Source organism: Dermochelys coriacea, chromosome 3, assembly GCF_009764565.3.
Source record: "Dermochelys coriacea isolate rDerCor1 chromosome 3, rDerCor1.pri.v4, whole genome shotgun sequence".
Classification (NCBI taxonomy): Eukaryota; Metazoa; Chordata; order Testudines; family Dermochelyidae; genus Dermochelys; species Dermochelys coriacea.
Window position 1 is genome coordinate 196,210,197 of NC_050070.1, and position 21,481 is coordinate 196,231,677.

The 21,481-nt window shown below is 41.3% G+C and overlaps 1 protein-coding gene across 4 annotated transcripts in view; it reads left to right on the plus strand.

The window, feature by feature from the left end:
- Positions 1–21,481, plus strand: part of LOC119853343 (WD repeat containing planar cell polarity effector) — a 256,988-nt gene that overhangs the window by 1,697 nt on the left and 233,810 nt on the right. Inside the window, exon 2 of one of the 4 annotated variants that reach the window (XM_038396310.2) lies at positions 4,741–4,835. The exons of the other annotated variants lie outside the window; for them this stretch is intronic. The gene's annotated coding sequence lies outside the window, so the exon portion shown is untranslated. The remainder of the gene's footprint in view (positions 1–4,740; positions 4,836–21,481) is intronic. 4 annotated transcript variants of the gene reach the window in all.

The following is a 21,481-nucleotide window of genomic DNA, read 5'->3' on the forward strand; positions in this document are numbered from 1 at the left end:
GGTCAATAGGTAGCTTATAATCATTGTTGGTAACCTTTTACAACACATTCCATTGATGTGCTTATTAGCCATTTCTAACACATGTCTATAACATGTCTATAACATGCTGATAACATTTATTAATAATCCATTAGCCCTTTACAAAACCATTTATAAATGGAACCTTAATATAAAGTATGTTCAGAAATGCTTTTTTCTTTGAGAAGTGGGTTTTGTTACTATTAGCAATGCTAACACCTATGTTTAGTGCCACACTCTTAGGTAATTACCCTATCCACCTTCTCAGTTCAGCTGTAGGGAAGGGATGAGAACTGAATTTTCTAGTTGCTTTGGTGGGATAAATTAGGTCTTACTAGATTTTCTCCCTCCTCTCACCAATGATTGGGATAAAGAGAGGTTTGTGCGATCTGGCCAGTTTCCTGTGGAAAGCCCACTGTCAGCACCTTACTACAGTCATTGGTTGGGTGGACTAGGGTGGGAGGACACTTGCAGCATCCCCAAGGCAGGGGAGCAATGAGAGAGGACAGTGGAGATTTTACTCAAAACCATGGAGGATAGGGACAGAAGATGCCCTGACATCGCCTCTGGCCCTCTGCTTATCAGAAAAAATTATTCTGAACAAAAATATGAATATAAAAATGTTTCACTATCCTCATATTGGCTGATTTAGTGCTGCCAAAATCTCTCCTAGCCACAGGAGCAAGACAATATTTAAAGCTGCATTTTTGTAATGGATGTCATTGGTGTTGTGGATTCCATTATTTCAATGTTTGAAATGTTTATCTGTTTAATACATACAATCTTAGAAATTTTTCATGTGGATGAGTGGAAGTGACAATAAACAATTGAACCAATTTACCTGAGAATCCCAAGCTGCCAAGTTAATACCTGGGCTTTATGGGAGCCTCAGAAATCAGGAACTCTGAAATGACAAGTTTGCCTTTAGCTCACAGGAGACCGAGAGGTTACAAATTCCTTGATTTATCTGGTTTAGGAATGGGGGGAATTACTCCTTTTACGTACCTGGTTTCAGACACATCTCCATAATACTGCTGTTCCTGAGAAATTCTGAAGGAAAGATAGCATCTTTCACCTATCTGCCTCCTGTGTCACTGCTGTTTGGTGGAACCTAGCAGGCCAATGGACAGCGATATTGACAGTTCAAAATCGAGTAAATTTAATGCATCCCCACAAGAAAATGTCTGCAATTACTATACTCTGTGTCCCCCTGCCAAATTTTTGTGGTTTTACAATAATCTTTTTTTAGTTAAAAATGTTTTTCTCCTCTGTTGCTCTTTTTTAGACCTAGATGAACAAAAGAAGAAACTGTCCAGTCGAGTAAGAGTGAAACTAGCTACACAGCAATTAATGTCAATTGCGCAAAAAGAAAAGCTGAAAATCAATCTTTTTTTCTCTCTAGTCTGTTTCAGTTTTATTAATTTTTTGTGCTATTCATAACAATAGTAGACTAAATATTTTCAGAGAGAAGTATACATTTGTAATTTGATGGTGTCCCACTAACTGTTTTATAACAGGCTTTAAACTTAATGTCTTTTACATGACATAAAAGCTTTTATTGCAAATTTAAAAAAAAAAAACTAATATGTCCCTGATGTTGCCCACCTTTTTTATACAGTTTTAACTTTTACCTTTCTTTATCTCATGATCAAATAGACTATTCACATAGTTTATGAAAACTAACATACCAGATAATTTAGTACTATCAAACCACATAAATAGCAATATAATCTTTCTGTCTGAGCTTTCGGATGAATGAATCTTTTAACTGCCATATATAGAGTTAAATTGTTCTCAGGTCTCTCTTGGCTGTATGGGGGAAGGGAAATGCAGATGTCGAATGGGAAGAGCATGGAGAGTAAGCTTCTCTATGAAAAAAGGAGAAATATCTTTCCCATCCACCCAAGCAAGGGAGAAGCAGGGGAAAACTTGACTATAGTCACAATTTGTTTTTTCTGGTCTCCTCCTGGAGAGGTACAGCTACACACTGCCCCTGACTCAGGGAAGACTGAAAGTTGTAATCTAGCCCTTTGTTTTGAACAACTGAGGTAATGTGTCACCACAAGCATAGAATTTAGTTATGTAGGAGCCTGTTGACATATCTCAGTCCTATTGGGAGATGTTTTCTTAAGGATTGTGCAATATATTTTTAATTATGGACAAACCATGCAATTTTTTTAGACTGTTGTGATATGTAATCAGACTTGTTTGAAGCAAGGCACTGAATGATTTGATTATTTAAGTTACCCACTGTATGCTTAGTTTTGGATTCAAAAGCACATGAAGTAGTGTTATAAGATGGCATTATCTTTTACCACCTGTCTGGTACACATGGGCCAGCCTCAGCATAGCAGTCAAGAGAGCTGGAAATACATTGCAGTTAACAGTGAATCTCCAGGTAGTGTTTGAATTCATTGTAGAAGACAGCAGAAATTAATTTTGCTAAAGCAAGAAACAACAGGACATTAAGCCACTATGTCAGGCTTTGATATATGCTTCAGAAATTTTGTACTGTTCACCACTGTTCAGGTAATCTTTAACTCAAATTGTAGGAAATAGTTGAAATTCCATTGTAACAATATCCAGCAGAGAATATTAAAGTAGCATTAAGTTTCAAATGCCTGAAGCAAAATGCTCTCTCGCAACACCCTGAGCACTTGGAGCTCACTAGAACATAGAGTATTACAGTTTACTCAGACTAAAATGAAAGCCCAATTTTAATTCTAGCTCCAAAAACTTGGTCTACTGCAGGGAAAAATAATTTATTTGAATATTGTTTTTTAATACAGTGCAACTAAACTTAAAAGCTATATCATTTTGTACTATTATTCTAGACTTTTGTAATCTGACTCTTTCATTAAAACCTCAAATATACCCCATAAGGTTTATCTAGATGATTCCATTGCTAATTTAGAAGTTCTAAGGTCTTGAGGTCACCCCGGAAGTTTTTCACCATTCTTTGCTATAGCTCATTTCATAAGAAGAAAACTCTGTCTAAATATAGAACTTTTAAAACAAAAAATATAAAAAATATATACATACATGAGAGAAATATACATAATTGCAAAATGTGGTTTAAAGATTTATCATCATGAGTCTGGGATGGCTGAATTGGCAAAACCATTATCCCTGGTCTGCACTACGAGTTTAGGTCGAATTTAGCAGTGTTAGATCAATTTAACCCTGTACCCGTCCACACAACGAAGCCACGGGAAGCGGCGCAGGCCGAGGGATGTGCTGGCCGCCCTTCCCACAGCCCCCATTGGCCTGGAGCAGCGAACTGCGGCCAGTGGGAACTGCGATCGGTTGAACCTGTGGACGCGGCAGGTAAACAAACAGGCCCGGCCCGCCAGGGGGCTTACCCTGGCGAACCACTGCCAAAGGTTGCCGATCTCTGGTCTAACCTGTTCTTAAAAATCTCCAGTGACGGAGATTCCACAACCTCCCTAGATAATTTGTTTCAATTTGTTAATTATCCAAACAGTTAGGAAGTTTTTCGTAATGTATACCTAAATCTCCCTTGCTGTAGTTTAACCGCATTACTTCTTGTCCTATCCTTAGTCGATAAGGAAAACTTTATCACTCTCCTCTTTATAACTGTCTTTTATGTACTTGAAGACTGTTTCCATGTCCCCGCTCAATCTTCTCTTCTCCATACTAAACAAACCAATTTTTTTCTATTTTTCCCCATAAGTCATGTTGTCTAGACCTTTAATAATTTTTGTTGCTCTCCTCTGGACTGTTTCCCATTAGTCCACAATTTTCTTAAAGTGTGGTACCCTGAACGGGACACAGTACTCCAGTTGAGTCCTTATCAGTGCTGAGTAGGGTGGAAGAATTACTTCTTGTGTATTGCTTACAACACTCCTGCTAATACATCCTGAATGATGTGTGGGGTATTTTTTTGCAACAGTGTTGCACTGTTGACTCATATTTAGCTTGTGATCCACTATGACTAGGGCCCTACAAAATTCTTGATCCATTTTGATAAATTTCGTGGTCATACGATTTAAAAAAATCGTAAATTTCATGTTTGCAGCTATTTAATTCTGAAATTTCAGGTATTGTAATTGTAGGGGTCCTGACCCAAAAAGGAGTTGTGAGGAGGTCGCCAGGTTATTGTCGGGTGGATACTGCTACCCTTACTTCTGTGCCGCTGCTGGTGGCAGCGCTGCCTTCAGAGGTGGGCAGCTGGAGAGCGGTGGCTGCTGGCCGGGGAGCCTAGCTTTGAAGGCAGAATCACCGCCAGCAGCAACAGAGAAGAAAGGATGGCATGGTATGCTATTGCCACCCTTACTTCTGTGCTGCTGCCTGCAGAGCTGGGCCCTAAGTCAGCAGCTGCCATTCTCCGGCTGCCCAGCTCTGAAGGCAGCGCAGAAGTAAGGGTGGCAATACTGTGACTCCCCCCATAACCCTGTGATCCTCCTGCAACTCTCTTTGGGTCAGGACCTCCAATTTGAGAAACGCTGGTTTTCCCCCCATGAAGTCTATATAGTATAGGGTAAAAGCACACAAAAGACCAGATTTCACGGGGGGAGACCAGATTTCACAGTTAGTCAAATGTTTTTCATGGCCATGAATTTGGTATGACCCCCAGATCCCTTTCTGTAGTACTCCTTCCTAGGCAGTCATTTCCCATTTTGTATTTGTACAGTTGATTATAACTTCCTAAGTTTAGAACTTTGCATTTGTCCTTACTAAATTTCATCCTATTTATTTCAGACCATTTCTCCAATTTGTCGAAATCATTTTGAATTCTAATCCTATCCTCGAAAGGGCTTGCAACCCCTCCCAGCTTGGAATCTTCCACAAACTTCGTAAGTCTATTCTCTATGCCATTATCCAAACCATTTATGAAGATACTGGATATAACTCAATGCAGGACAGACCCAATATGCCCTTCCAGCTTGAGTGTTGAACCATTAGTAACTACTCGCTGAGTATGGTTTTCCAACCAGTTGTGCACCCACCTTATAATAGGTTAATCTAGGCTATATTTCCCTAGTTTGTTTATGAGACGGTCATGTGAGACAGTATCAAAAGCCTTACAAATGTCAAGATATGTCACGTCTGCTGCTTCCCCCCATCCAAAAGACTTGTTACCCTGTCAGAGAAGGATATTAGGTTGGTTTGACATGATTTGTTCTTGACAAATCCATGTGACTGTTACTTATGTCCTTATTATCTTCTCTGTACTTACAAATGTTTGATTGGTTGCTCATTATCTTTCTGGGTACCGAAGTTAAGCTGGCTGGTTTATAATTCCCTGAGTTGTTCTTGTTCCCCATTTTATAGACAGATATTATATTTGCCCTTTTCCAGTCCTCTGGGATCTTTCCCATCCTCCAAAATTTCTCAAAGATAATCACTAATTTCTCAGAGATCTCTTCAGTCAGTTCCTTAAGTTTTCTGGGATGTATTTCTAACTTGTGTAAATAATTTTTAACTTGTTCTTTCCCTATTTTAGTCTCAGCTCCAACTTCATTTACACTGATGTTCACTACGCTGATCGTCCAATCACTGCTAACCTTTTTTGTGAAAACTGAAACAAAAAAGGCATTTCACACTTCGGCCATTGTTGCATTTTCTGTTATTGTCTTTCTCACCTCATTGAATGATGGACATACTCTGTCCTTGGTCTTCCTCTTACTTCTAAGTATTTGTAAAATGTTTTCTTACTACTCTTGTCCCCCCTAGTTTAATCTTGGTTTGTACCTTGGCCTTTCTAATTTTGTCCCTACATGCCTCTTTTTACATATATTTTTCTTCCTTTGTAATTTGACCTAGTTTCCACTCTTTGTATGACTTTTTTTTGAGTTTCCAGTTGTTGAAAGTCTCCTGGTTAAGCTAGTGTAATGTCTTATCATATTTCCTAACTTTCCTATCCATTGGGGTAGTTTGCTCTTGTGCCCTTAATAATGTCTCTTAAAAAAACTGCCAACTCTCTAACTCTTTGTTCCCTTAGACTTGCTTCCCATGGGATCTTACCTATCAATGCTCTCAGTTTTCTAAATCTGCCTTCTGAAAGTCCATAGTCTTTATTCTGCTGCTTTCCCTCCTACCATTCCTTAGAATCATGTACTCTGTCACTATCACGCAAACTGCCTTCCACCTTCAAATTCTCAACCAGTTCCTCCCTCTTTGTCAGAATCAAATCTAGAACACCATCTCCCCATGTCAGTTTCTCCACTTCTGTAATACAAAGTTGTTTCCAGTAAATTCGAAAAAAAATGCTGGGTAATCTGTACCTTGCGGTCTTATTTTCCCAAAAGATGTCTCAGTAGCTGAAGTCCCCCATCGCCACGAAGTCCTGTGCTTTGAATGATTTTATTAGTTGTTTAAAAAAAAAGCTTCATCCCTCTCTTCTTCCTGGTTAGGTGGTCTATAGTAGACCCTACCATGACATTATGCTTGTTTTTTACTCATTTTATCCTTGCACAAAGACTTTTTCAACAGGCCTGCATTCCACTTCTATCTTGACCTCAATGCAGATATATACATCTTTGATATACAAGGTAGTACCTCCTTCCTTTTCCCCACTGCCTTTCCTTCCTGAGCAAGCTTACCCTTCTATACCAACAGTCCAGTCCTGTGAATTATCCCAGTAAGTCTCTGTGATGTCAATTATATCATAATTGAAATTGGAGATATTGGACCTTACACTTTTGACTAGTACAGGAGTGAATATTGCTTGTTGCAGATGAGACAGTTGTATTCAGAGAAGGGAACAGTTGTCTGGCAAGTTAATTTCTTTATTTTAGAAAAGCATCTATGTGTAATAATGCAGGTAGTCCCAGCAGAGAGGGTTTAGCGAGATAAATCCAGGTGAATGGCTTTGATTTATGATAAACTCCATTTTTTACATGGATCTGCATTTTTATCAGGTGGATATCATTCCTGTGTGTGAATGCATGGGCATGCACAGAGAAGAGGTGATCCAGTGGTTAGGGCACTAGCGTAGGACCCAGGAGACCTGGGTTCAGTTACTGGCTCTGCTACAGACTTCCTGTGTGACTCTGGGCATGTCACTTACACCTTTTGTTCCTCCATTTCCCATCTGTAAAAGTGGGGAAAACAGTATGTTGCTATATCACAGGGGTGTTGTGGTGATAAATACATTAAAGATTGTGCAGTAGATGGGTTTATATATATTGGTGGGAGGCCTTAGATAAATACATATAAATGTGTGTATGTATTATATATAAACTAACATATTTGCATAGCATAATATAGACAGCCTTTTGAAACAGAACTGGTGCAACTTTATCAACAATTACCAGTAGTTTAACTGTAACACCAGACAGTTTTTGCCAAGTTAATCTCCCTTTTTTCCCTAATAAAACTTATTGTGGCATTGCAGTTGCATTGTGTTATTATGCTATCTCTGCTGGGGCTCTATTGTTACTCTGGAAGACCCCAGATTGCCTGCCTAGGTCCTATTCACATGCTCTGAATAACACTGTAGCTTGTTCTGCGAGCTAGTTTCCATTTGAGGCCCTTTAAAAGATGACAGGTTCACTGTCCTCACCATAGCCAGTCTCATGCAAAGTTGAGCCATCATTCAGTTGTGTTCCCAAACCATTATATCAATAGTGAGGCCTTATCTTGCAGATGTTATTCCCCTTAAGTGTGCACAGCTGGGAAGTAAATTCACTTAATCCATCTATTCCACTGAATTCACCCCCTTGTGAGCAAAGCAAACCCACCAAAGGGTGTTGTTTGCTTTCAAATTGGTTTAAAACTTTGGTAACAACTAACAAGTGACATTTTCTCTTAGGGAACGTTCTATCTTTTCGGGGGGAGGGGAGGAAGCAGCCTTTTTTTATAACTTACTTTTTTCAGAGTAGCAGCCGTGTTAGTCTGTATTCGCAAAAAGAAAAGGAGTACTTGTGGCACCTTTAGAGACTAACAAATTTATCTGAGCATAAGCTCAAGTACAACTTACTTTTTGAGTCTCTTTGCACTGACAAGGCTAAAGACTAAATTCTTTGGGTTGACCCTATCATTTTCAGTGTCGCAATAGATGGTACAGCATAGTAGTATACTTCCTAAGGCTTTGAGTTCATAGTCCTGGGCATACCCTTTGTAAAGAATGTCTGTAAAATGAATATTTGTTACATTAACAGTTTTGTTTGTAATTTGTTTATCATTGTTGTAAAAAATTTGGCTGATTAAATTACATTATTATTTTGACAATTGTTTATAGTTAATTCTTCTGTCATTTAGTATTTGGAGAATATAAAGACAGGATAAATTAGGATGTCTAGTAAGGAAAATTAAAATGATATACCATACATAATATACATATTTTCAGATTAATAAGCTTTGAGGCACTTCAGCCTTTTTCAAATATTTGTTATAATGTAAAATATTTGTATATATTTGTATACAAGCAGTAGTAAGAGGTTCTTGTTTTATAGACTGAGTCAAATGACATACATTTTTTTATTAGCTAATTACAGGGTCACTACATTAGTTGTACAAAAAAGCATAAAATATTATCCCAAAAGCTTCAGTGAACATTTACAAAGTTAAATTTTACTTTTAAGTAGTAAGTAAATTAAACAAAAGCTTACTCTTTCAGGCCTCACAGGGTAAAATAAATGATGAGAATATTTATCTATCTATTGTGCTGTGGACTTTTTTCTAGATTCATTAATATTTAATGATGCATTACTACTTAGAAAAGTGGATGTTGACATAGCAAACAAATATTAATGCAGATAGTAAGAGGGTAGGATTGCTAATCACATTAAAGTAATTCAATATAAAAACTTTTTTGGGGGTAAGCTAGATTTATCTTTGTGGTAACATGTCTCATCAAGCAAAAATGTGAACTAAGGGTGATCCTTCAAGTCCTCCACATGCAAATTCCCATTTATTTTAGTAGAAATTCTACGGGCAGGGATCTTACAGGATTGGCCTTGTGTACTGTGCAAATGAATCGAGTGTTACTCCTCTGATTTGTAGTTAATGAAATTTTGAAAGACTATGAGGCAAGTATTAAGAACATAAGAATGGCCATACAGGGTCAGACCAAAGGTCCATCCAGCTCAGTATCCTGTTTCCTGACAGTGGCCAATGCCAGGTGTCCCAGACAGAGTGAATCTAGCAGATAATGATCAAGAGATCTCTTTCCTGCCATCCATCTCCACCCTCTGACAAACAGAGGCTAGGGACACCATTCCTTACCCATCCTGGCTAATAGCCATTAATGGACTTAATCTCCATGAATTTATCTAGTTCTCTTTTAAACACTGTTATAATCCTAGCCTTCACAACCTCTGCAGGCAAGGAGTTCCACAGGTTGACTGTGCGCTGTGTGAAGAAGAACTTCCTTTTATTTGTTTTAAACCTGCTACCCATTAATTTCATTTGGTGGCCCCTTGTTCTTATATTATGGGAACAAGTACATAACTTTTCCATATTCACTTTCTCCACACCACTCATGATTTTATATACCTCTTATCATATCCCCCCTTAGTCTCCTCTTTTTCAAGATGAAAAGTCCAGTCTCTTTAATCTCTCCTCACATGGGACTCCTAATCATTTTAGTTGCCTTTCTCTGAACCTTTTCTAATGCCAGTATATCCTTTTTGAGATGAGGAGACCACATCTGTATGCAGTATTCAAGATGTGGGCATACCATGGATTTATATAAGGGCAATAAGATATTCTCCGTCTTATTCTCTATCTCTTTTTTAATGATTCCTAACATCCTGTTTGCTTTTTTGACTGATGCTGCACATTGCATGGACATCTTCAGAGAACTATTCATGATGACTCCAAGATCTCTTTCCTGATTAGTTGTAGCTAAATTAGTCCCTATCATATTGTATGTATAGTTGGGGTTATTTTTTCCAATGTGCATTACTTTACATTTATCCACATTAAATTTCATTTGTCATTTTGTTGCCCAGTCACTTAGCTTTGTGAGATCTTTTTGAAGTTCTTCACAGTCTGCTTTGGTCTTAATTATCTTGAGCAGTTTAATATCGTCAGCAAACTTTGCCACCTCGCTATTTACCCCTTTTTAAACAGATAATTTACGAATAAGTTGAATAGGATTGGTCCTAGGACTGACCCTTGGGGAACACCACTAGTTAGCCTCTCCATTCTGAAAATTTACCCATTATTCCCTGTTCAATCAGTTCAAATTTAATCAGTTCAAATTAAATATTTGAATATTTCAAAATGTAAATCGGAGTAATTGTACTACATAAAGATGTACTCAGTTTTGTTACCTGCAGTGAGAACTTAAATTTACTTGAAAATAGAAAGTATCAATAAGGGCATAAAAGCTATGAGATTGGGTATCCTGGGGTCTGTTGCATCACAATTCATTAATGAATAACCAGAACAAGATTATAGAGTTCTCCTTCCAGTGATTCTCCATGTGGACATTCCACTTATGGTATGCATGCACTCCATATACCCAAGTAGGACTTGAGTGTCCTTGTACCCCACACCAAGGGCATAAAGAGATGGACTGGGCCAACTGCCACTCAGTTCCACTCACTGCCTCTTGGCTTCAAGACAGAGCTGTTTGCTGTTTGTTGCTTAACTTGTTACTTGTTCCCACCTTAAATTAAAGCTATATAAGGTGGGGTGTGACATCATCAAAGGGCCTCACTCTCCACAAAGAGAGAACTACTGGAAACACCAGAAGAACAAAGACTGAACTGGGGGAAGTGCTGGTCCTAGGCTAAAAGGATTTCCAGCCTGTGTATGGAAACCTGGTGAACTGCTTGTATCACCAGCCAGGGTGAGAAACTGCTAATTCATATCCAATCTTTCTGGTATCTTTGGCTTAGTTTGCGGTTTTGTTAATTTACTAGGTAATATGCTTTGATCTGTTTGCTGTCACTTATAATCACTTAAAATCTAACTTTTGTAGTTAATAAACTTGTTTTTTGCTTTATCTAAATCAGTATGCCTTTAAGTGAAGTGTCTGGGAAAAATCTCAGCTTGGTTAAAACAAGTTTGTTGCATATTCCTCTCCACGTTGCGGGGGGGGCAAACTATTTATGAGCTTACATTTCACAGATCCCTGTGCAGTGCAAAACGGTATAATTTTGGGTTTATACTCTAGTGGGGGGTGCATGTCTGGGGAGCTGGGGGTTATCTTGGCTGTAGCCTCTCTATTGTTGGTTCATGCAATGCTGGTGAAAGTGTAGCACCGGGAGTGGTCCACAGTTTGTCACAGCAGCACTAGGGTGACCAGACAGCAAGTGTGAAAAATCGGGACAAGAGTGGGGGATAATAGGAGCCTATATAAGAAAAAGACCCCAAAATCGGGACTGTCCCTATAAAATTGGGACATCTGGTCACCCTAAGAAGCAGCTGAGAGGAAGCCCAGGCTGGTGAGTCAAAGGGGTCAATGGAACCTCAGCTTGAAGTGGCACCCCGAGGGGAACCCGTCATGCCCAGCATAGTTGAAGTGCAGGATGGTCATGCTTGCTTTGATAATTCTCTCTCTGGATCCCAGGGATTGGTTCACATGTCTTGACTTCCAAAATAAGTAGTTCCATATCTCGATAATACCACGCATCTCACAGGAATTATCAAAGGTTTTTGGTAGCCCGTGAGCACTTTCAATATAGAGTTCTACCAGCAGCATTCTCTGGAAGACTGGCTAATTTGATGAAGGCCTCATTAAGTGTTGGATGCCATTTGTTATATTCTCAGTCTCTTCTAGAATCTGAACCTGAAAGTCAGGATGCAAAAATCCAACTTGTCTTCTGTTTCAAAACTCGAGTTTATTAGGTTTAGTTCTGGACTCCACCAGGTTGATGGCTTTTCTGTCTCACAACAGGTTCAAGAACATGGCTACCCTAATAACTGAATGAGAGTCAAATCCAAATGTGGTAAGGTATAGAGACCCCACATGGACAGGATGGGGCCAGAGAGGTCCTGGCAGCAGGGGTAGTCTGGCACTGTCAATCATGCATGATAGGGAAGAGACCTTTTAAAGGGAGGAAGCTGCAGTCAGCAGGGGGTGGGGGTGGGGGTGGGAATCAGGATTGCCTTAATCAGCAGACTGGAGGAGCGACACCTGAAGCTGTGGAGGGAACTCCTAGGCAGGGAACCTTCACCCCAACCTTAAGAGAATACAGTGGACTCCTAGGATAAGACAAACAGGCTCAACCGATCTCAGAGACCCAGCCAGAGTGATTTCCCCAAACCCATTGTACTGGGCTGGATCATTGGCAGCACTAGAGACTTGCCACTCTCCCCCACTCCTTTAGTGGGACCACAGAGAAGGAGTGTTCCTGAATGTGTGGGAGTTTGTGACTCTCATTTTGATCCCCCCATCTGGAGAGACTTAAGGAGGCCCACAAAGGCCAGAACCCACCTTACAAACAGTGGGGAAGTGGAGCCCGGGTTGTGACCACCCAGGTTCCCCCACCCTCTGAGGTAGGAATCACTCAGGACTCTGTTACACCAAACATCCCCCTTGAGAGCTTTTCTGAAATCCCTTCATCTCTTGGCTACTGGATGGATGCTCAATGTAGGGAATTCGTGCTCCTAGCCTGTGCAGAATACTTTATTAAACACTAGGAATGATTCTATGAGACAGACTTATCTGGTGAAAGGGCCAGGCTTTTCTTCCTAGTGTCTTCAAAGGTCTGACACTTCAAGAAGCTTCTGTGTCTGATATTTTGGAATACCTACTTGATTTGAAATATCAGAACCTGTCGCTTAGCTCAGTCAGGGTTCACTTGACTGCTATTTCTGCAGACCACCCACCAGTGGATGAACAAAGTTTTTCGCACCCAACTGTGGTGAGGTTTTGAAGGGTCTCAACAAGGTGTTTCTTGGTTAAAGAAACGATTTCTCTTTGAGACCTCAACTTCATTCTCTCAGCTCTAAGCAGCCCACCGTTCGAGCCTATGGCAACATGTTCTTTATTAGACTTAACAATTAAAAACGATGTTTTCATACACATCACCTCTGCAAGGAGGGTAGGAGAAATCCAAGCTTTGATGGCAGACCCTTCTTATACTATATTCTATCTGGAAGTGTCATTGAGGACATATCCTAAATTTGTGCTGAAAGTAATCACAGAATTTCATCTGAACCAGCAGATTCATTTACCTAGCTTTGTCCCTAAGCCACATGCTTCTAAAGTGGAGGCTGCGCTCCATACCCTTGGTGTCAGAAGTGCTCTGGTATTTTATTTGCAAAGGCTGAAATTAAGGCTGACAAGCGATTTAAAAAAATTAAACACGATTAATCGTGTGATTAAAAAATTGTGATTAATTGCTCTGTTAAACAATAAGAATACCATTTATTTAAATATTTTCAGATGTTTTCTACATTTTCAAATATATTGATTTCAATTACAACACAGAACACAAAGTGTACAGTGCTCACTTTATATTTATTTTTATTACAAATATTTGCACTGTAAAAAAGAAAAGAATATTTTTCAATTCACCTAATAAAAGTACTGTAGTGCAATCACTTTATCATGAAAGTTCAACTTACAAATGTAGAATTATGTACAAAAAAACCTGCACTCAAAAATAATAAAACTTTAGAGGCTACAAGTCCACTCAGTCCTACTTCTTGTTCAGCCAGTCGCTCAGACAAACAAGTTTGTTTACGTTTCCAGGAGGCACTGCTGACTGCTTCTTATTTACAATGTCACCTGAAAGAACAGGCATTTGCATAGCATTATTGTAGCTGGTGTCGCAAGATAGTTACGTGCCGGATGTGGTGAAGCTTCATATGTCCCTTCATGCTACACCCACCATTCCAGAATACATGCTGATAAAGGGTTCTGCTCGATAACAATCCAAAGTAGTGCAGACTGACGCGCGTTCATTTTCATCATCTGAGTCAGATGCCACCAACAAAAGATTTTCTTTTTCGGTGGTTCAGGTCCTGTAGTTTCTGCATTGGAGTGTTGCTCTTTTATGACTTCTGAAAACATGCTCCACACCTCATCCCTCTCAGATTTTGGAAGGCACTTCAGATTCTTAAATCTTGGGTCAAGTGCTATAGGTTTCTTTAGGAATCTCACATTGGTACCTTCTTTGCATTTTGTCAGATCTGCGGTGAAAGTGTTCTTAAATTGAACAACATGAAATATATGGCAGAATGCAAGTAAAACAGAGCAGAAGACATACAATTCTCCCCCAATGAGTTCAGTCACAGATTTAATTAACACATTATTTTTTTAACAAATGTCATTGGCTTGGAAGCATTTTCCTCTGGTGTGGTAGCCGAAGCATAAAGGGGCATACGAATGTTTAACATATCTGGCACGTAAATACCTAGCAAGGCCAGCTACAACAGTGCCATGTGAACACCTGTTCTCATTTCAGGTGACATTGTAAATAAGAAGCAGGCAGTAAATGTAAACAAACTTGTTTGTCTTAGTGATTGCTGAACAAGAATTAGGACTGAGTAAACTTGTAGGCGCTAAAGTTTTATATTGTTTTGTTTTTTGAGTGCAGTTATGTAGCAAAAAAAAATTTGCAAGTTTCACTTGCATGATAGAGATTGCACTACAGTAGTTGTATGAGTATTAAAAAATAGAATTGAAAAATACTATTGCTTTTGTTTATCATTTTTACAGTGCAAATATTTGTAATAAAAATAATATAAAGTGAGCACTATACACTTTGTATTCTGTGTTTGTAAATTGAAATCAAATTTTTGAAAATGTAGAAAAACATCCAAAATATTTAATAAATTTCAGTTGGTATTCTATTGTTTAACAGTGCGATTAAAACTGTGATTAATCGCAATTACTTTTTTTAATTGCAATTAATTTTTTTGAGTTACTTGCGTGAGTTAACTGCGATTAATCAACATCCCTAATGGAAATATGTAAAGCCACCTGGGGATCTCTCCACATATTGATACAGAATTACACCATCAATAAAGCCTCCAGCTCAGATGCTGCATTTGGAAAGGCTGTGTTACAATCCCTGTTTTCTTAAGGCTCTGAACTCCCACCTGCCATTGGTCCTGTGAGTGGAATGTGCATAGGGACAGTCACTCGGACGAAAAAGGAAAGTTACTTAACTGTAGATGCACCCGTTGATGATTCTGGAATCATCTGTCCAAATATTCGCTGTTCCTTTCATTTCAGTTTTGCCTTCCACAAATCTGTAGGTAAGGCAAAATCTCAAGCTTTTCCTCTGTAACTGAAGGCTGAGCAAGTCCCCCGGTTAAATATTACAGCAGTAATTTTAAAGCCTTACCTCCTCCTCTGGGAAGGGAAAAATGTGAGCATGCAAAATTCTGATGGTCACTGGCAGCGTGGTTATGTTGCTAACATCCTGTTTTTGTCAGACAGACAAAGGAGTAATTTATTGGGGTAATTAAAGATAGTTGCTTTTAATTGCAGAAAATTAATCTAGTGGGTTTGTATTTCCAGATCACAAGACAGATTTATGTTTGTGACCACATCCAACATTTTATTGGCAGAATCCCCAAAAAAACCAAATGATACACTATAACAAGTGATTTATATTATACAGTTTATACAAAGGCTTATACTGTAAAACCACATGAGAGATCAACTCTATAAATATTTGTTATTTGAACAATGTGACTTGAAGGTAAATAGTTATAGGTGTCTTTTTTAAAAAGTTTTAAAAAATAAATACATAAAATAATGTGAAATATTTGGTCTATGCTCATTTAAGTTTTTGTTTTTACTTCAGTAGAACGGGATGTAATTTTGTTGGGGGTCACCAGAACCTGTAACAGTTGTATGTGTAGAGGTAGTTAGATCTTGAGAGAAAAGATGGTTGTTATTTATGGTACAGTTCTTTGTGAAAATGCAATATATCAGTAAAAGTTTGTTTCCTACTTGAGTCTCTCTGACTAGGTAACTTCTTCGGTGCAGAGCTTCTGCATGCAGAATATGTTCATAATCGCAAATAAGAATATTACATAGTGTTTCTAATTTGACAGAACAACTTTTAAATTATGCTGGTCTGCAAAAATTGGTTCTTTATGCTAAATCTCACCAAGATCTTTCCAATAAACTTAATTTGAAGTTTCTAGGATAGAGCATTTTTTTAAAGTAAAATGTGACCAAAATTGTTCATAAACTTTTGAAAACATAATTAATGCTTATTTTTTTTCTGAGTCCCGTATCTCATAAATGGCTTGTTCAAGTTTCCTCATATTTGGACAAAGATTTATCTGTTGACCACAGAGCACGCAAAATTTGAAGGGGAATGAATCCTTTATTAGGATTTTAGAAGGATGGCCAAAATCAGTTTTACAATGGAAAGCTGCCTCAATCCTAACTATAGAGAAATTACTCCTCTTTATAATTAATTCAGCAAGTGCCTTTAGACATATTACAGAACACTGCCATCTGGAGCTTACTTTCTGTAATTTGACTTGCAAAAATAGAGAGAAATATCTGAAAAACGGTGTTAATGATCTCAGATTATTTTCAATATTAAAATCTTTTTCCCTGTATCTTTCTTGTACTGTGTATGTAAATTGTTAGAGGTATTTACCCACCAAATTTAATGTCCTGCCAAAGAGTCTTAGAATAGTTACTCTTTGTTGTTGGTATTTGTAATTCTGCATTAATGACACATCTAAAATATTGTATCTATAGGGAAGATTTAATAAATCATAATCTGTATGAAGATATCAGTAGAATGTCTCTGTTTCTACCCCCAAACTAGCACACAGTTTGGATCAGCAAGATACAAATCAGGTTGTTTCTGGTGTAGATTTAAATTTTATTATTATAATCCTGTTCTAAACTGGCTAACTTTTCAGTCACTATTAAGAGACAGCAGTTCAGTGTTTCTATCTGGAAATTCTGTCTTAATCAAATTTATTGAATATAAACATTGTCACGTTCACCTTTTAGGATAGCATTGTGTCTGGTCACATGGGCTCCATAATGTAGGTGCCAGTGATTCTATTGTGCAGGCAGTTGGAGTAACTCTTCATCACAAATCCTTTCCTTTGTCCTTTTATGCAGTGTTTGTTTAGTATGTAGAGGTTCATGATGCAGAGTGTACTATGCTTTTCCCTTCTGGACTGACTAGTATAAATGAAGAGAGGCTTTTCCTGTTATTGACTTTGGTATCCTCAATTTGCTAAAGAATGTGGACCATACAGTATATAAATGATTGTTACAGTGTAACAGGGTCGAAAACTCACTGGCATGGCGCCTCCTGCTGGTCGTCTTGGGAATTAGCTCTTCAGCCTTGGAGTGCCCTCTGCTGGCCAGTGTCTCGCCTGCCTCAGGCCCTGTGTCCCTCCCGGACCCCGGTGCCCCTTTACCTTGGGGTTCTGCCCCAGCAGTACCCCTACACTCTGGGTCTCCCCTCCCAGGAGAACCCCCAACCCTCTGTCCCCACCTTGTCTCAGTAGCTACTGCCATTCATCATCTAGCCCCCTTTCACTGGGGCAGACTGCAGTCTGTAATGGCCACTCATCATTGGCAAGGGGTTAGGACCTGCTGCCTTTGCCTATCCCCAAGCTGCCCCTCTGCAGCCCCAGTATCTTTTGGCCTTAAACTAGGCCTGCAGCGTGGGGGTTTACCAGGCTGGAGTTCCCCAGCTTCCTTTGCCCTTCCCCAGGACTGCTCTGCTTCAGGTACCCTGCTCCCAGGCAGTTAGCACTTCCCACTCCAGGGATAGAGTGAGACTTCTCTGTCTCCTCGCCCCACAGCCCTTTTATCCAGGCCAGATGTGCCCTGATTAAGCCAGCCACACCTGGGGCCAGCTACCTTGCCAGCCCCCCCTCCGCTGCTCTTAATCCCTTTTACCTTGGAGTGGGGCAGCCGCCCCACTACATATGGATATTTGGATACATACAGAGAGGCTGAGGCTCACAAACAGCACTGTGCAGCCTGAACAACAGCGGTACTATTAAATGGGTGATGCCAAATACCCAATGGTGTTTCTAATACAGGGGTGAGCAAAATACGAGCCTCAGGCCGGATCCGGCCTGTCTGTCTGGCCCGCCAGCCTCTTTGGCTGCCCCCTTGCAATCTCCAGGTCGCTAAAAGTCCGATGGTGCAATGGGGCGCTCAGGCAGGCTGCCTGCCTACTGTGGCCCTATGCCCAATCCTGGAAGCAGCTGGCTGCTGTTGGCATGTCTCTATGTGTCCCGGCACAGGGGCCAGCGGGTCTCCGCGTGCTGTCCCGCCCCCAGCACCGTCCTCACACTCCCGTTGGCTGGAAACCAGCCAATGGGAGCTGTGGGGGTGGTGCTTGCGGGTGTGGGCAGTGCACAGAGACCCACTGCTCCCCTCCCCCAAGGGGCGCGCAGAGACGTGCCACAATGCCAGCAGCTGGCTGCTTCTGGGAGCGGTGTGGGGCCATGGCATGCAGGCAGCCTGCCTGAGTGCCCCACTGCGCCACCGGCTGAGTGCCACCTGTGGTAAGTGCCTCTGGCCAGAGCCTGCATCTCGCATCCCCTCCCGCACCCCAACCCCCTGTACCAGGTCAGAACCCCCCTCTTGCATCCAAAGTCCCTCCCTGACCCTGCACCCCCTCTTGCATCCTAATCTCCTCCTGCACCAAATTCCATCCCAGAGCCCACACCCTCACCCTCTCCTGCACCCCAACACTCTGCACCAGCTCAGAGCTCCCTCCTGCACCCAAACTCCCTCCCAGACCCTGCCCCCCTCCATTAATATAATAGAAATGTGAGGTCTGTGTCGACTTACCAAAATTCGTGGAGTGGGCCCCCCTGCGAAAATTATTGCCCACCCCTGTTCTAATACATAAAATACATAGGAGTCAGTTGTTTATCTGGGCAACCAAAAGTATCTCATTCCTTGATACGAACATTGAAGTGTGGTGGTGTTCACCTCATTCACATATCAGATTCATGATCCTGTTTATCTGGGGTGTCATCTTTGTAGTAATCCTAGAATGATGTAGCACATAGTTCCACTCAGTCTGTGATGGAGTATATCCTTCTGACTTTTGTAATTTGGCTTCTGATGTGTGATTTATTAAGGGAATAAAACCCTTCAACATCTTGAAATGTCAGCAGCATGGCTATATCTTATAGTAGCATTAGTATTTTGCAGTAGGGGACACTGGAAAGAGCCTGCTTCTGCCTTTAGGTGATGGAAGAAATGGCTAGAACAAGTGGTTCTTGATTAGGTATGTACCTTAGATCGAAGACTGGAGTCCAGGGAAGTTTATCCAGCTGAACAAATATTTCTAGGGGCACTTCTTTATAGGCACTGCAGGAGGGACAAATTAATTGGACACACAGTAATGGGTTATCAGAAGGTAAATTCATGTACCCCATATACTTGATGTGAAAGTTGAAAGATAGGGGAAACTTTATTGAGCTGTCACTGCTTGGTTAATAAGAATGTTAATGGTGGATGAGCTAATTATTTGTTCATGGCTATCTCACTTCAGAGTGACAAACTCTTCAGGGGGAAAAGTGTTTTGTCCTGAGCATGCTGTCTTATATAAATAAAGACTGACTTCATGCATACTCATTGATCTGGGAAGATCTAGTATACTGTACTTTATTTTGCTTTTTTGTTCTGTTGCCTGATATCTTGAGGTTTGTACAGTCCTGCAACAATAATTCCCATTTAGTTTCTGGACTGTCTCCTTGAACTCCGGACTAGGAGAATTCTGTAAATTCATGTACATTTTTAAAGATAAGGATGTCAGCAGTAGCTTCATTCTTTTAATTGAGGGAACAACTAGAGGGGTTCTCACAACAAATTTGTGGGCCAAATCTGCAACTCTCACTGGTGGCCACACTGACACTTTTCCCTAAAGTACTTCGTTAATTTTAGGAAAAACAATTAAATATGCACAGATACACATCCAAATCGTAATTTATATTTGTAGGGGTTTTTGGCAGACTCAGTAATAAAAATAATGCTGTCTGCCCCTTGGAGAGTGATATTTGTATGTTTGTTAATATCACAGCACACTTAGTAGCTAGCTGGGAGGCTATGAAAAGTGTTAAGTGATATTAATAAACATGCAGGTATCACTTTTCACAGATAGCTAGTAAGTCTGCTATGAAAAGTGATACTTGCATACAGCAAGCCCCAGGACCCATTAAGCCCTGTATTGGGAGGCGGAAGGGGGAGGCAGCAGGGACCAGAGTCGATGCTGGGATGGATGCGGGCCTGGGGGAGGCAGTGGGGGCCCAGGAAAATGGGGGACAGGGAGGAATGTGGGGCCGAAGCCAGTCAGTGCCTGGGGCCAGTGCCTGCCACTGCACGGCCAGAGCCCGGAGCTAGGTGCTGGAGCCCAAGGCTACGTGGCTAGAGCCGAGTCTGCACCCACCACTGCTTGACTGGAGCCAGCACTCACTGCTGCATGGCCAGGGCCAGGGGTCAGCACCCGGGGCTAGCTCCTGCCACCACGTGGTCGGAGCTGGGGAACAGAGCTGTGGGTTGGGGCCTGCTGCCGTGCAGCTGAGGCAGGGGATCAGTGCCAGGGGCTGTGCGGCCGGAGCTGTGGATCGATGCCTGCTGCCATGCAGCTGGTGCTGGGCATGGCCAGAACTGGGGCCAAAGGCCGACCAAAGCTCCACAGCCAGAGCCAGGGGTCAGCACCGGCTGCCCCACGACCAGAGCCAGGGATTGGTGACCTAAGCCTCATGGTTGGAACCCACTGCCATGCAGCTGGGTGTTGTCGGCACCTGGGGCCAGCGTCTGCCGCTGCGCGGCTGGAGCTTGGGGGCCAGCACCTACTGCCATGCAACTGGAACAGGGCCCAGAGGCTGAAGCCCCGCAGCTGGAGGCCAGGGCTGCATGGCCAGAGCCGGGATGGGGGGTTAGTACCCACTGCCCCACAGTCGGAGCCTGGGGCCACACGGCCAAGCTTCTGAAGTCCCACTGCTGGAGCTTGCTGCCTAAACCCCCTCCCCCCAAGGTGGGTCAATAACTCACCTTGCTCCTGCAGGGTTGTGCCCCACCTCTCTCCAGAGGCAGGGCAGGGCAGCACATCCAGGAGCAACAAGGAGGGACTGGGAGGGACCGATTCTTCCCCCCCCATGTCACTGCCCAGGAGGCTGCAGTGGCTGCACAAAAACCCCCTGGTGGCTGCATGTGGCCACGGTGAGAAATGTTGAACTAGATGATGAAAGGAGCTTTAAACCCCTGGTTGGCTGTGGTTAAAGTCTGGTCTACAATGCAAATTGGAAAATTGTGAAGTTTGGATATGCCATCCAAGTTGGGTGTGTGTCATTGCCACACATTGAGTCTGAAGACTTAGGCCTGGTCTACACAACATCATCATTAGGTCAACATAAGGCAACTTACATCGACCTAATTATATCAGTGTATACACAATAGGTTTGCTCCTGCCGATTTAAGTGCTCCACTACCCCGACATAATAACTCCACCTCCATGAGAGGGCTTATGTTGGTGTACTTAGGGTGACATAGTGACCCTGTAGAAACTGCATTACTTACATCTGTTGGCTGTGATTCTTGTCAATTTCACGGTGCCACTGATTACATGTG